Source organism: Varroa jacobsoni, unplaced genomic scaffold, assembly GCF_002532875.2.
Source record: "Varroa jacobsoni isolate VJ856 unplaced genomic scaffold, vjacob_1.0 scaffold_805, whole genome shotgun sequence".
Lineage (NCBI taxonomy): Eukaryota > Metazoa > Arthropoda > Arachnida > Mesostigmata > Varroidae > Varroa > Varroa jacobsoni.
In genome coordinates, this window is record NW_019213707.1 from 10102 (window position 1) to 27624 (window position 17523).

At 39.2% G+C, this 17523-nt stretch overlaps 1 long non-coding RNA gene across 2 annotated transcripts in view; it reads right to left on the reverse strand.

Moving 5' to 3' along the window:
* Nucleotides 1–10698: 10698 nt before the first annotated feature.
* Nucleotides 10699–17523, reverse strand: part of LOC111263966 (uncharacterized) — a 42790-nt gene continuing 35965 nt past the window's right edge. The window contains exons 5-7 of one of the 2 annotated variants that reach the window (XR_002682549.2): nt 15788–15952; nt 11313–11464; nt 10699–11038 (exon numbers count right to left, since the gene is read on the reverse strand). This is a non-coding gene — a long non-coding RNA (uncharacterized LOC111263966). Of the gene's footprint in view, nt 11039–11312; nt 11465–15643; nt 15953–17523 lie in introns of both variants that reach the window. The other variant, XR_015312502.1, reaches the window with a different exon arrangement.

The window sequence follows — 17523 nt, forward strand, 5'->3', positions numbered from 1 at the left end:
TTTGTGTCTTTGATAGTAAAACAGAGCTGTTGTTTACTGACAACTGAATTTTTGTGACTACGTGTTATTTGCAAGCTTGAGTCTAGCCTCAATTTGACGCGCTACGTTATTTGTAGTTAAAATGGTAATCACATGAACGACTGAGGAAGATTCTTCAGTTGGGACTGATTGATTACTGAGACTTGGGTTCAAATACATGTCATACTGGACCATCTACGTTACTATAGACAAATACTCAAGTCCCACAATAACACCGCGGTAAATGGCTAGGTTTGAAGCTCTGTTTTCATAAGCAAGACTGACACATTAACTTCTCAAAGAGGAGCTAAACAACCTCAAAGAAAGAAGAGAAATAGAGGTTTAACAAGACCATGGCTCTTTGGGCGGCTTTTCCTGATACTGCATAATAACCATGTTTGCTATGAAGGTCCCTATGCCTTTTAAATGTTAGATGAGTTTTACTGTATTTGGTATAAATGTTATACATTTTTATAGATGCTGCTAGCTTTTAAGTTTGCGCTGATAGTTTGTAATATAGTTTTTAAAATTGACATTTCGATTCGCTTATTTTGTCCACGCACTTCGTCGATCTAAATTAAACAGCTAAATTAAGCGAGCTTATGGCACTATATATTATAATGGCTTACGGAACTATTTAACCAAAAATATGTGACTATAGCGTGTTCAATGCTTTTTCTAGTATTCGAAATAATAAAATTAAAAGAATAAGCGAAAATTTACCTCATACGACCGTTGAGAAACAACCATTGTCAAATTTAGACCAATTATATCCTTGAATTTGATCTGTCTTTTTTAGGCTTTTCTGGGTTATACTAAGCAGGGTTTCGAATAGCCTAAATAATGGCTTATAGAAGGTAGGGTTTTGCTTGATAAGTGGTGGAGGGGCTGTTACAAAGCGCATCTTTTTTTTTTTTTTAATTAAACCGATCTGATCATATTAAAACTTGTGTATCTATCTTGTTTACTAATAGTTCAAATATAAAGAAAGATTAATCGTGAAACGTAATCATGATTATCTGGAACGTTTTGTACGATTTCTAAGCTCACAAATGCAACATGGCAATATTTCTATCAAAAGCGACCACATACAGTACGCATTTAGTAATAACAAAATGGTTGACCTATACTTAGAGGCCAGTTAGTCAGACACATTTTTTTCGTAAATCAGGTTTCTCGAAATTTAGTCCAAAACATTAGTATTTCGAATAGCATCAGACTTCCAGACTGCGTGCATCTCAAAATCTGATATCGTTCTAAGAGAAACGTCTGCTCTTGTTAGGACAAGGAAATTGATACAATGGCAGCTATAAGCCGCTGTTATAGTGATACCGTGTGAGCCAATTTATGTTACAAAAAAAAAGTATGTCGAAGACAAATTGAGACGGTGCCCCCACTACGGCACATTACAGAAAGGCCAATAACAACCTATCCAGAAGTATGTGATTGTATGAATACTACAAAATTGTCTTTGACAGTTTACCTAGAGCCCGCAGTTAGACTTCCATCTGGAAATATCAAATTTTTCGTAAAAAGTAACTGCTCGACATAAGCGCCAAGACTATTCTCTGGAAATGGAATATTGTTGTCATCGAATTTAATTTGTTTAGAAAATCTGTGAAATGTTAAGGTGAATAAGAAAGTATGTTCTTCACAAAATTGATTTACCAAATAAAACTATTCGGACAGCCTACAAGTCAAAATAGCCTTTTTAGATAATTAATTACGACGTTAACGTGTCTGGCAAAGCTGGGGATTCAACACTATAGGAACTTACATTGAAATAGCAGAAAGATTAAAGGCTGCTTCTTTCATGACTGTGCCTGCTAACAAGCTCTTTGCGCCGCTGAAAGCATTTTTAAAGGGTATGTTAACACAGAGGCTGTATGATGTCATTGACAAATAACCTTTTTTTTTTTTATATGTCCATATAATCTGCCGCGAGACACTGTTACTAGCTTATGAAGAAATCTTCTTTTGAACTTCTAAACACACTGCAACCAACGAAGCTATAAGATGAGTATTTCTTCATTTAGAAAAAGCTAGCGTATAAAGGTTTGGAAATAAAAATCTTTTTCAGCCCTCCTCTTGATGAATTTGCTTAGTAATAATACTCGATTGCAGGTCTTGCAGAATGCACTGTATTTTGTACAGTTTAAGTACTAACTAAAGTAACCAAATATCTGTCGGATCGCATCAAGCCGCGCGGGTGACCCACTATGGGACTCAGGTTATACAGAGTTTCGAAAATACGTAACTGGGCTTCCTTGGTCACCTGTCCTGATAAAATGTTTCGCTCTGTGCGCGTCCATAGCTCGGCTACTGATCACTAGCAAGCGTCTTTATAGTTTGTAGCAAACACCCAAGTTTCTCTAATTTGAAACACTCACCTTCAACCAGCCAAGAACTATAAGGACAATTATGGGAAAGCTGCAAATAGTTGATAAAATGTACAACTACAACTATATACCCCGCGGCGAGTCGAGATATACGACCAAGTTAGCCTGTTTTAATGTATATATATTAAGTAGGCTGTTACAAACAAGTTCAACGAAAATATTGAAGTTGATTTTTTTACTATTAACTTCAACAGTTAGGTTTTTTAATTTGCATTAGAGGTATCTTATTTTTGGTTCTTTTTTATACACTTGTCCCAGCACGCTGGCAGTTTCTGTAATAATATGTACCTACTATCCGCATTTCCGGGCGTAATTTTGTGATCTATGGCTTCTTGGAGTAAACGACAGTGGCATATGCTTGCCTACCAGTTGCGCTTTTTAAAGTATGAGAAGCCCCATAATGACATTGGCTTAGATCGGGAGAGTGAGTGGGTCGGAGCCAACGTTCGACGTTCTCTCATTCAGTCTAGGAGATAATTAAGGCCTGGGGATAAGGTCAGACGTTGTCATCAAGTGGCCAAACTGTACGCTTTCGATTACCGTGCTAACCGTTCATGGGTCTCTTGAAAAGCCCAAAAAGGAAGGCATGCGTTGTTTCAACTATATTATACTAACAGGTGTCCCTGATGTCCACCGGAAGTACTACCATCAGCTTGGGCTCGAATTTATCCGATATTACCATCAAACTCGATGTCTCTCTCAAGGACAACACGACTCTCTCACCTTCGTTTCCGACGAGTGGAAGGGATTGACCCATGTATCATCTATGCGATCGCATACTTCAGGTAATTTTTTCCTATTCATAAGGCATAAGTGCCGCAAATCGTAAATGGAATTACACGATCCGCATTTCCGACCGGCCTGGAGTAAATTCACAGAAAACCTATTTTTACGCATTTCCAGTATTTGAGCTATAATTATGTAACATGACTTCTAAAAAAATAATTGAAATCATCTAGCAATACTAATAGGATTAGATCTTTATGTCTATTTAATAGTGAAAGTCTTCCCATGATTCAAAAAGGCAGGACGATAGATTTTATTCATGTGAACCTCGAAGGAGTGGATATCGTGATGTATAAGGTATATATATTACTAAGTAGCCAAGAGCGTTCACCTTTGAATGTACTAACAAGTAGTACCCTTTTACGAATCCACCGAAGTACATGTCTGATATTTGAAATTACAAAGAGCTGAATGAACAGATCGATCTGCGTCTACCGCTACGTATGCTTATTAAGGAAACCTATTCATAGTAGGGTGGAAAAAGCGCAGATATGCTTCCTTGATTGATGTTAGCACACGAACGGACTTCTTTTTGTCGGCGTCTAATGGTTTCTAGTGCTGCTTAACGGCGCATCAAGAGTATGATATCTCCAGATGATTCTGAGAGCACTCGTCCAATTCCAGAAAATAGGCTTACTCTAAGATAGATCTAGAAATAGAAGTTCCTTTTGCCGCAAAACATGTGTTTGTTTACACAGGAGCTGCTTCATAAAAACACCTTAATTCAAAAAGGTTTAGCACACAGAACAAATGATCGAAAAATATACATTCTTGAATGAAAATGTTTAATACTCACCTCTCCCTACTAAAAATCCGTGGCCTCGATAGTATCTGCGCTTTGCAAGACGGCCCTTCTATTTACCTTTGAACTAAATTCGAGCCACATATCCAAATAATTCAAAACGTAAAAAAACTAAACGACGTACTTCATTGAGAAAGAAACTGGGGCGACAAAGGCCGAACAAAAGACAACGATGCCTCATATAAACGCACGAAAACAGTATCGTTTCAACTCAATCGAATTTCGGCAGACCTATCTAGAATTATTGCCCTCGATAATTCCATTCATTTTCACGGATATTCGGCTTGATTTGACGGCCTGCAACAGCCTGCTGTACTGCATCTGTGGACGGCAAGGGTAGCAAAAGCGATGCTTACAATCTTACCTATCTAACTTATTGCGTCTCAGGTCGTTTTCTGTCCATTGTACTGTTTTATCGAAGACTTCTTTAACGCAAAGTGCCCGGCGCTGTCGTCGGACAAATGCTTGAATCCATCGGATAGTATTAGGTGGCCGCCATGGAGGAATTCTGACTGTTCACAGTGGTTTGTGCTTCTCCTGTAAAATCCCAACGGCCCAACGACGGCCGTTATCGCCACGCTACGACATAGAAAACAGGGAGCAGCCGTCAGTTGTGTAAATACTATACGGATACGCGCGGGTATTGGTTAACGTTATCAAATGGTTCAATAAGATAGTGGGTACAAAGGTACCTCTTTCAAAGGCGTCGTTTATCTAATGTCACATGAATAAATATCTCGATTAGGCTAAAATGACATAGTGAGCTAAAAGGAAAAAACTATTTCCATAAAATAAATTTCTGCTTGGAAAATTCGTGACATCCGTAGATCTAGAAAATTAGGTAGGAATTCACCGTTACGACGCGTGATGGGAAAACATTTGTTTTCTACATTATGACATGCTTTGCTGGTACTTCTTTCAGTGTTAATAGAAATCAATGAAACGTCATTTTACCAACCGGTAGCTCGCGCTAGACCTCTATGTTCCCGTGATAGCTTAGTAGATAACATATTCGCCTGCTAGTCTCTAAACCATGTTCATCCATAAAGTTCTAACCAGCTGTAATTTTTCCAGAACACAGAGACGTCTTCTTCATAGAGAGGCGTCTCTGATACCTATCAACGAGGTATATAGACAAAACCATAAAATATTAAGTCATAATTTGCTGAATAGTCACATTGCCTTTGTTATCCCATACTTGCTGTCGGAAGCACCCTTTTACCTAACTAATAGAAGGAAACCAATGTTTGCAAAACGAATACAATTTCATTAGGCGCATCTTTGAAAACAGTACTATACATACACTCAGTTAAGTCAAAAACACACCGTAGATTCAAGTTCGGGCGTAGGCGCACTTGGTTTCGTGCAGGAAGCCAGCTATTGTTGGGACGTCAAACGGTGATGCCCGACGTAAAACTCAAAACATAACAGGTTAGACCTGATATAAGTGAGGTTTCTTCACCTATGTTTTATAATTACGGCTATTTTGGAGCAAACGTACGTTCGATCGCTGATCGAGCTCTACGAATTCACAACGAATTGGAATTTTTTTTTCTGTAGGCTTAATAAGGGTCCTAATTGACTTAAAAGCGTTTCCCGTGCATTCAGACACTTAAAAATCACCCTCGTAACACCTGGTCTACGTACCCTTAGTTTGCCAAGCATAAAAGTTACCAAATTTTTACGGATGCTTGAAAAATCGTGATCACACATAACTGAATCAAAGCTGGCGATCACCAAAAGCAAAGTGCATAACCCTATATGTAAAAACAAACCATTTGTATCTCGTGGTAGAAGTCAGCACGTGGCTATTTTCTGAGTGACATTTAAACTTATAATGTGCCTTCAAATTCACTTCTTGTACAATATCAAGCTCGAATGCCTCAATCTGGGTTTAGGTACTTTAATAAAAGCCGATCTGTTTCATACCCACCTTTAGCGTGTTGCCAGAGGCACATTGAACTCCAGTTAAAAATGCGTAGTGAAAACTATTACATGTCTATAAATGCCCTTTAGCGAGGGAGTTGGTGCTGAGAATCTCTAGCTTCGTGCAAAAAATGTTTAACATTCAGCATCTTCCAGATGCCACAGTCCACCCCGTATGTTATTAACCAACCCAATCAAGGAAGGTATCTGACTATAGGGTAAACGAAGTTCGATGCTACCATATGTTATCGAAGCGTTAAACGCACTTCCTGAGGCGAGCTAAGTCGTTGCACTTCATTTGACACTGATGACATCTGGTGGTTTCCATGAGTCTTTCTGTATCGTCTTCTGTAGTGATCAGAGAGCAGAACGGTGTAAACAGGGTACAATAGAAGATGGACTTGGAAGAAGATGGATTTGATGACCTCTTGTTGGTCCGAAAAAGAAGTGGTCCTACTCTTTGACGCGAAACCTACGCCAATGAGACAACAGGCTTAGTGACACGTAAGTGAGCGAAAACCGAGTTAAGTATCTCAAACGCTCAACTCTTTGTCGCCTTAAAAATCTTAAACAATTCGGTTCGTCATGGTCCTTGCTGTCAACTGAACGACGGTTAACCTCAGTTTTTCTTGCCGATTCTGCGATTTCAGAATCAAATCAGGTATGAAACCAGATTTTGCTTACTGGTAGTGCAAAGCTCATCATTTATTTGTATTGCCTAAGTGTCCAATGTAGCTTACCAATGTTTTTTGTTTGTTATCTTTTAGAAGTATATTATATAATCGAGAAGATCGCTTTTGTACAGCCGTTTTAGAGCAGCTCTTTGGGACCTTAAACCAGAACTGGGTCCATGACCATTCGTCCTGCATAAGTTAAATAGGAAGCTTAACTTTCTTGCTCTAGCATCTTTTGGATTTTAGCACTGGATATTGTTGCCGGATAAGATGGTAAATCATTATTTATTTTCCGTTCGCCATGGCGTTTATTATCGCTGTACGAACGTGAGAAATCACTATACTTAGACGAATCACCTGAATGTGCTTTTTAGCGGACATGAACGCATCCCAATGAAGGTAGACTGTTTTTTGCTTTGGTTTTAGCGTTCGTACTAAAAATAGGTGAAATAATGTACGATCCGAGCAGAATACGTCCAGTTTTAGCCATGGCTTTCGAAAATCTTCTAGATATAGTGTTAATTCTGCCTGATACGTAAATTGAAAGCATTACGTAACCGAAAAACAGCATACGAATATTGAGTGAAGAATATAAAGGAACCGATAAGTTATTCAGTAAATACGCTATATATAAATTATACTTGAGACATGTCAGGAAGTTGGATTGGGTACTGATATTAATTAGAAACGGGAAATCCCTACCTAATACAATTAAAAACTCGTAGAGTATAAAGCGCTACAGAATGTGAACCTTCTAAAATCAAAATCAATATTGCTCATTCATTAGTTTTGTTAGTTGGAAGATTTTTTCTCTATGAGACAGGCGCTTTGTTATAGAGATGTTATGAGGCACTTGCTTACAGTGAGCATAGGTTCATTATGGGTTCGTTACCACATTCGAAATTAAAGGCCAAGCGAGATTACTCTTTTAATTCGGTCATTGCCGATACGGGACAATAATCTATTTTCGATTCCTATCATTTATAAAAGAAAATTCATGTTATCGGCCTTGTTTTTAGATAATAATTCTATAACTATTGAGTTAAACAAGCGTGACGTTTATGGAAAAAAAAAAACGTCTCTATTTAGCGATAATTGTGAATTTTTCGTGCGACAAAAACATTCCTAAAGTAAGCATAAATACAAATTCATTCTACCTCCAAATTCAGTAGGGATTCGAATAAATTCGCCTAGGGAACACGCTGGAACTAGAACTGCAGCACTCATAAAGACCATGAAAATGGAAGAAAATAAGATGAAAGCAATCTTCCAGACAGATTATTACAGAAAGCTACCCTCGCATATCTGCTTGTGCTGACAAAAGTAGTTGCACGTCTGCCGAAAAAGCTCCTGGAGTTCGTCTTATATGTCTGTGCGAAAAGCAAGCCCCAGTCGTCTTAAAGAGGTACCGCCAGCATTATCTACCCAAAAACAGAACGATACTTAAGTTAAGTGGTTGCGATAATTAAACTGTGATTGCTATAGGTCGTCGAAAATGAATGATTTATTTGCTCAGGTGGCCGCTACCTGACGACATCGACCAGCCTTATTGGAGGTAGCAAGGCTATTCTCAAGTGCTAGGATACTGAAGAAACGTGTAAAAGTTTAACAGCTAAGTAAGTTCAATGAAACGACACTTTATTGAAGGAAAAGTGGTGCGGTGGCATGACCAGCGGCTGGTAACAATATATCTGTAATAGTTATTGAAGTTGCACTCAAAGGTTGGTCAAACTTGCGGAGTGAGACAAACCTTATTAATCAAGATATGCTCACACTCTTGAATTCAACTTCTCATAAATAACTTTTGTGCGGAAGCGGAAAAGTGTATCACCGTCCAGTAAGACATAGCATTGGTAAATGAAACATGTTCTGCCAAACGGCCTGTCACTCGTTTCGAACTTGGCAACTTGATTAATAATAGTAGAAATTAGAACATCACCGTTTATCGAGTGTACACGTCTTCTGAGTGGTTATGTGGGTGACAGAATTTCAAACCCCTAAATAATGTACAAAGGTTGAAACTTCCTGGGAGACATTAGTAACAGCGTAGAACCTTGCGGCAGTGGAATTTTTACTTTTCAGTCACCCCGTAGAGTGTTTAATAACACTTCCGGAATGAATGTTGCAGCAATTTAAAATACTATAAACATAAATATCAAGGTGAATCTAATAACATCTTCAGCAAACTACGTGGGCGGACTAGTTTCGAACGTCTACGTCCGTCGATCTTAAATCTGATTTTATCTAATTTTTAAACGCTGAATGCTTTCAGTGATGTCATCTACACCGATCACAGACGTCAAAGACTTCGTAGGCAAGTCGTATTTTCAATGCATTAAACAGACCGAACCAGGACACGAAAGTCGACTGCTGGCTGATAGTCATAAAAAGGTGCGAACATACCGCCCCGATTCGAATCACCCATGAGCGATTGGATAATTTCGAAAAGTCATTTAGCACTGCCCAACAAAATTAGAATTCATGCATGAGGTCCCATGAACTATACGTTATATATATATATATAGAATATAGTCGCGTGGCCCCGTCAATCTGTTATGATCAACATGAAGAACTGATTAGCTAGCTAAGTACATTTTAGCAAAGAAAGCTACGACAAAATTTAGATTTAGCCAACGTTTAACCCCAAGAAATTTTGTGTGGTTTATGGTGAGGCTTGCGAAAGACTTTAGACAAATGTGGCGCTACAGTCCAATAGGCCGTAGCAATGGGAAAAGTATTGGACGGGTCGTCCATAAGCTGTCTCTATCTTGAAAATCCGAAAAGCGACAGAAGAAAGCAGCGTCAGCTAAAAGCATTTGTCTTCGACTTTGCTATTATTTTCTTAAATAGATATTATATATATTAGTTAGGATTTTCACGCCTGTCCCCTCGGTGGCGCACTTTTGAATATTCCAAGGACGTATAAAGTGAATCTCGCATATAAAGACGTGCGTTGATGCCGTCAATTGTTGTTAATTGCTCCGCTAAAAATGTATAACCGCTGTCAAGACGCGCAGAGTCCTATTTGGTGATCGAGTAGAGATTTTCGAGGCCGGTATTAAAAATTTGCTAACAATGTAAGAAGTCAGGCTTTGGTAGACAGGAACCGTGCGCGGAACTCATTTAGAATTTTACCGACTGCAGCTCGTACAGGAAAGGAAATCGATCGTACCAAGCTCTAGAGTTGTGTACTTTGAAGCTCGTTTCTGCGTGTGTGTTTTTAACTAAGCTTCAGTAGCGCCATTAGCAATGTGTGCGTTAGTTCTCGAACCGTCAACAATGGCTGCTGCGTCCACAAGACATGAGTCGGTACCTCGTGAAAAAACCTGACATGGCGGCTCGCTTTGCAGAATCATTGAAAGAACTGTAACTACACGGAAATAGTAATGCAGGGTATTGGCCTGTGGGAGAACATGTAAAGGCAAGCAAATTTAAGATCTGCGGTTGTTAATAGCTAGTTAATTTTAATAATGTAGAACTTTAGTAAAATGAAGCAAGTATTAAACGACTAAAGTTCGGTTCCGCAAAAGGAAAGATTACCAGTTATTCATTGCAAAGCTGGTAGTGGGCCGTTGGACGCACAAAACGCATGTACATAATTTGTCTCACTCTGTTCAATATCCAAAAGCAGCCATGCGAAGCTATGCTCTAAACTCAGTAAGAATGTTCAGTATCTTCTGTTTCTAGGTGGTTTGATAGGATACTGCTAAGTGCAGCAACTGCTGAATCCTTTAGATCAGCATTTGAGATCAGCATTCCGAGATCTGCATTTGAAACGTGTAGTTAAAGTCTTAAAGATTACCATTGAACCTAGCTGGCCTAAATATAGGACCAAATGTCAGTAATACTTATCCAATGACTAATTTTCCCGATATGCAGTTTCTTGTGCATTGTTTTATGCAGAATTTCAAATCAATTTACGTAATTCGTATTTTCCAGGTACCGTGACAGTTAGGGGAACTGTTAGGCATGGCAGAAAAAAATAGAGCGCACTATCCCTGAAATTGCAGAAGGCAATACAATTTTACGCTCCAACTACGCGATTTTACTGTTTCATACTCGTAGAGCTATAAAAGTACGAACGGAGCAGTTTGCCTAACCCAGTTGTATGTATTACGCTCGAAGACGGGACGGGACGCATAGCTGCAATTAGAGATGGAGTTTTTGCTGTTGGTGGGCAGTTATGGCGGTCCCAGTCACTTTCACGTAATGGGTCTAGAATTATCGTCTTTATTCACGGTTATCTGGACTAGCGATGGCTGAGAAAAGGTATTAGAATCGAGTCATATATTTACGAAGGATTGCTTTTACGCTTATACTTTGTTTGTCCATACTGAGAACGATGTAGATTTGTTTAATAATGCATCTGTACGTATGTAGCAACGGTATACGTATCTCCATATTCGCTGAAGTACGTAAAGAGCTCCAATATCCTTTGAGGACCCGATTTCGTTTAAACATGAAAGAAAAAGGGAACATATTAAATTCGGTTTGGGTTTATTACAGTTTTATGCTGTTCTGATTTGTACGTTAAACACAACGTCGGCCTAATGGTCTTCCAAACTTTTATAAAAGCAGGCGCGTGTATAAAATCTCGAATTTTAGAGTAGTACGCCATCTTCGATCGACTTGATGACCGTATAAATATTAATTTTTAGTTTCTAGTCTACCGTTAGTTTGTTTGGGTAAATCTTCTGTTTTACATACCCGAACGGAAAAAGCGGACGCGGTTGGATCCCCGGAATGTGGCAGGTTTTAGCATTTTTCGAAGTCAGCCGATTCAATGAAATGGATGAGAAGTGCAGGGGGATGATTCATGGCTCGTTGGAGATCATTAAAGCGTTGGCCATTTTCTGAAGCTACAATGTGGAACACACGAATGTAAAAACGCAGCTGTTATTTGGGTTATGCTTCGACAAAGCGAGCTATTCGGCCATCACAAACTACGATTATAAGAATAAATGTCGATAACTCGTATGCACGAACGAACATAAAGTGTTCCGTTTAACAAGGAAAACACATTCGAAGCAGGAACGTCGTTATCCGGTGCACGGTAATGGAGAGAACAATTTTGAGATAGCCTCTATCGTACAGTGACGATCAACAGTTAAATCTTTTATATTTAATAAAAAAAACATTTTTTTATCATGTTAATGTTGGTTTTACCTCATCAACTGCACTGTTTAATTGACCCTTGTTCAATTCAAAAACCTAACCTTATGTATTGAGGTCTTGAGATATTTGTAGTTCGCTTTTTGAACCGCACCTACCTAAACTAATTTTCTACGGGATATCCACTTCAGTACAATTTGGCTTCAAGGTTTCACCATCAATCGTTCTACCTCAAACCTTTCCGACCATGCTTTTTGGAATTGTTGCGTTTGTAGACTACTCTCTTCTGTTTTTTTTCAGTTGCCAGGAGAAATCCAATTTAGCGGATGAGTGGTCTCGTTCGTTTCCCGAACACTGAGACCACGTGGGTTCAGCTTTTTCCCAGGCGACAACCCGTTTTCTTCCTTTCTCTGCCCCTGATGGCCTTCCCGATTATCATCCTGATTCTCTATGATCATCTCGACAGATAGAGTGGCCTCTTTCGTTAGTACCTTCTCGTTTCCACCCTTGACGCCTACCGGTGGGACCTTTTTGCTGCCTTCACCCTACCAGCTCTCTAGCTCGGCATGACACTGTCGCAGGCCCATTCGTTCCAGCAGTAATGTTCGGTGACTATAGCTTGGTTTATGTCTCGCCTTTTGCCTTTCGAAGTCTCCGTTGTAATTAAGACATCCGCTCCTTAAGTGATGTCCCTTACGTTCTGCTTACTCATCTGTTGGCACGTATATATAAATACCTATTTCTGAAGAAGCGCTGTCCGACTTACATTTTACGGAACATTAATAAAGAAAAAACAACGTTGCATTGATGGGCATTGAGATAGTAGCTCTCCCTTATAAAAACAATGAAGACGTTCTCACTAAAGACTGTACTGTTTGTTGAATCTGGTGGGAACCTGTGGGTCAGTCCATCATAGGGGCTCTCCAACACTATTTACTCTACGACGACTCTTTACTTGGAAGGTATGCGAAGCGATAAAGATCAGATGTGAGACGCATTTATAACGTCAAGCAACGTAGCGAGGTAGCAGAAATAAGTAAGATATGTCATTCTTAATAAGTTATTCAGGAAATACGAAGGACGTCGCCGTTTTCTCAATGATCCTGTGTGACGAAAAGCGTCAGCTGTAATCTCAAATATTTGTACGCCCAACATATGTATTATTTCCTGCCTACGCCAAGTTGTACATATATTTAGATACATGTTTTCTTCGTTGAAAAGCCTTTTTGATAAACCCTCAGTTCAGTCATTCTGTAGAAATATGAAGACATTACACTTCAGTTTTTGCAGAGTGCAGATCTTCAGTATTGTAATAAATAAAAACTGCATTTCACAGAATAAATAATTACAGACATTGTATTTCGCATATATAACGCCGTTCAAAGAGAACGTTGACAACAGAGGCTAGCAAGTAGAATGCGTCAGGTAGCGACTGATGTTGTGAATAGAAATAGCTTCCTTCTCTATTGCACATCTCGCCAGATTTTTACCACCCTAAATCTTTCGTAAGGAGAGTGTGGTCTAGTAAACAGACTTTGTCGTCCACTAAGAGTAGGTACAAGGACAAAGTTTCTGTGATAGCTTAGTGGGTGACGTGTTCGCCTGCTAATCCTGAGACACGTTGTGGCCTAGGTTTGAACCCGGACAATCAGCCTTCTGATAAAATGCCCAACGGCGATACCGCACGTAAAACTCGAAACAACGTATATATGCACGCTGCATGTACACACAAGGTTAGACTTCCTATGCGTTCCCGATTCATGCAATTGATAACTAATTGTAAAAATTTTACGCTTTTTATACAGCTGATAATTAAGCTAAAGATAGAAGAACACACTCACAGTTATCATTGTTGTACGCATCTTTTGTTGCTCTTAAGAGTCTAAATTTTTATTTTACTTTTTCGGGACAGCTGATGTTAAAAGATCCAGTAACTGACACACATTGTATATATATGAATGTGGGTATTTTTAAAGCTGAAGTAACTGGAACTACTACCTGGATAAGAGTATGAAAATCCTGATCAACGAGACAGCTGAATAGGTGTACACAGTTTGGCCCATGGACACACTTGAACCTTTTTGGAGGCGACGGAAAACAGCCCGATTGCATATCTCATTTTTTAAATTGAAATAGCTTTTGTATTACGAAATTTGTGTCTGGTATCGCCATTAGGTGTTCCATCTGACAGACAGACAGGCTGGCCCTTAGCACGAAATAGATGTCCCTGAGACAAGCAATCAAATATGTCGTTACCCATTAACCTATCACGGAGACAATATAGTTTAGCCCAAATACATACAATGCAGTTACGACTCAGCGATACAGACTGTTGACCCGCTCATCAAATGCCTATCATATACGGAACGGATCCTATCTTCAAAGCGCCAGATGGAGCTAAGACGCGGTTGAAGATTCGGAACGCCGGTTGAGAAGAATAGACATGCTTCGTTTCCAGTTTGTTATGTAGAAGCATAATTCGATTGAGTTATTCGAATATGACACATTCCTCCAAAGATGGAGGAAGCTCTTGCAATCTAGATGATCTAGCTCTGGCGTCTTTCCAGTATCCAAAACAAAGCACGAATTTTCTATGCGGGCCTTCGACAAGCTAATTTTTTTCCTACGATATTTTATTACCAATAAACCTGTCCAGTAAACCAAAACTGTTTGAATATGCCGCCGATAGGAAAAATGCTTAAGCGTTATTGCCGCAGGGTTGCTTATTGATACCACCATCTTTGAAAGGGCTATGTGGTTTGTATGTCTCCATATTTATGCAAGTCTTTGATAGAGTTGATTGTACGGCATTATGAACATTGAAGCCCTGAAGTATTTGACACATATTTCATTTTGCAAAAGCAAAAAATTATGTTCTACTCAATATCGTTGATCTTAGGCAGAGTATCAATGACATGTTTGTGTTTAGCATGAGCTGTAAACTTCACCGCAGTCTACTCGAAATGTGATGCCCTATATATTACTTGTGTCGAATAAAGTGACATCTTTGACATAATCAATGTATCGATACTATGATAAATTGTGCTATTTCTTTTGAGTCATAGGTGTTTCCCTTAAAATTTTCCGAAGCGTTTTCCATTATTTTCCTGTGACGTGTCCTACTGACAATCGGAAGCCCTGCAGTCTATCAAAAAAAACCAAATAGAGATTAAGGCTCCAGAGCTACATTTTACAATGGGTAACTTCGTGGGGTGACTGAGGACGGAAACTGTTTAGTACACAAAAGCCAACGGCGTGTCAACTCGACGCAGATTCGCTATGCATTCATAGTAGGTGCTAGCAGTAACAGTAGGGAGGACAACAGTTTTGTGCAAAGAGAACTCCGGAAAAGGACCCAGCCTTATAACCTGAAACGAAGAACCGCCTTTATAACCGCATACCAGCTTCGTGTGTACTTTTAAATAGGCGTCTGACATTAGTGCATATGTAGAAACGACCCAGACTTCTCGTAGACTTTATGTAATTTTCAATTGTTCCATAATTACTTCACTTTATACATTTGCTTACACGATTCGTCGTAAATGCTGACGACGATACTCAAGCTAGCTAATGCAGTCAAGTCACACACGCGCCCATTGAATTTTCTATTATAGCTCTCCACAATAAACCCTATTTGGTATAATAGTTAGATTTCGAATTCAGTATTATATTGGTTCCTTTATATAAAAATTATTGCTTACTTTTACCTGTTTATATGGGCAAATACACATGAATGAGTGTGTAGGGCTGAGCATATACTATATCTACAATGTAAATCTCCGAGTGCACTACTGTAGCTTATATTAGTTATATTTACATATATAATGAGATATTTTGAATAATCTGGTCTCAATTATCAAGCTCTTCCTTCTAGATTATATATACCTCACTAGGGATTTTATCCCTCGAAATAATAGTTAACTCACTTTATACCCAACGTCGCAGACTTAGAAGAAATTTCATGCATACACGATTGAAATATAATTGGCTGACCGGATAATTAGCCCGTCAACGGATAGCACAGCGACACCAAGACGGATGTAGCTAGCTTGCTCATGATGGGCTCACACCTAATAGATAGTCCTCGCATCGCCGACGGAGCCGATATCCCGTCTGTGAAATATAACGTAGTCGACAACCTTTGTGTTCATGATAAGCAGCTTCCTTGGGCTGGTTTTGCGGCTCTGGGTCGGAGTATCCAGTTGATGTACCAGCCACTCACTGAATAAGAGAGTCTGTAAACGATGCAATTGTTCGTGGAACACACTAGTTGGCTTACTTTCTGCAAAAAACCTAAGCAGGTTACATGAAATTATGTATTTTATACCTTCCTGTTGGGATACACATACAATATTCACCTCTTAATATCAATTTCTCTTGGATATTTCATAAGGTCACACAGAATAGCGAAGTAAAAGTTAGTTTTTGTTGGAAAAATATTTTCTTATCGTTTTAAATTTTTGCTTGCGTAGCGTTCAATTAAATGCTAAAATTATTGGTTTCTATGATTGGTCGAAATTTTATTTGGAGGAGGGATTAATTGTTTGACCATATTTACGTTCTAGTCGAATAATATGTGACGGATTCGAGATCCTTCTTAGCGAGGGGCAGGCAGGCAGGCAGGCAGGCTGCAGGTGATATCAACGGTCGATCGACCTCAACCACAGGGTGAGCATTGATCACCCGTTTCTTTCTGATAGCCTAACGCAATAGTGGAAGCAACCTAAGAGACATCGCCGCTAGTGGACCGTTACTCAAATTCACTGTACCTAACCATACCTTGACAAATTGAGGGATGTGCTTGCTTATCACAAAAATTCTACTTTAGCCCATCTATCTATTTATTGACACAGCCAATGCAAGCTCTACGGGCCTCTTTCAAACAAACCCTAACAAATACTTAATTCCACGGAAACTGTAAATTAGAACGCTAAATTAATTACACCAAATTAAGCACGAACAAATACGGTGAACATGTCCTTTTCTGTCCCCATGAATAAACGATTTGAAAACTAGCTTTGAAAGATCATAGATAAACAGCACAGGGACCCTTTGGCGATAGTGTCATTCCGCGGGGGATTCAAATTTTGGCCGTAAGTAACGGTTTACAGACTGGCCCGAAGGCCTTTCACTTCGTAGTGTTTAAGTTAGCTGGAAATCAGTGTCACTTTAATGGTTAGCGGATCCTTTTTTGCTCGATCTGTTTTTGTCACATCGTTGATGTCTTCGTGAAGAATGTTCAACACACATGACGTCCTAAACATTAACGATGTCTTCTTTCCTTAGTAATACATCTGTAGTGGACGGATTACAACTTTAAGAATCAACACGACCGCATTGAATTAATAGAGTGTAAATACTGTGAAAATGAAATTTAACAGACGCTTAGAGAATATCACTGCGAAGCTCTTCCGCTGGATATAAGGCTTTTCAGGGGCGACATGGGTATCAGAAATAACGAACAATTGAAATCATACGTTGGACCAGAAATAGCATAACAATGCTCAATGAGCAATTAACGTTAACGTATAGGTATAACAAACTTAGCTGAGACAGTTTTTAACAAACGAAAGCCTGAGAAACTTATTTGCATCATTGACCTATTACGGGTCGTATGATAAGGCCACCTGGAATCCTGCTGCGGTTTTTCATTGAGTTCGAAAGTACCGAAGGAGCTTGGATAACATGCAATGTCAATATTTATCACATCAAATAGGAATTTATTTGCTCGCGAGCCGATAGTGTCCAGGCTGCTACTACTTGTCCTGTCAAAGGAACCTGTTCTGTACTCGACGATAAGGTAGAG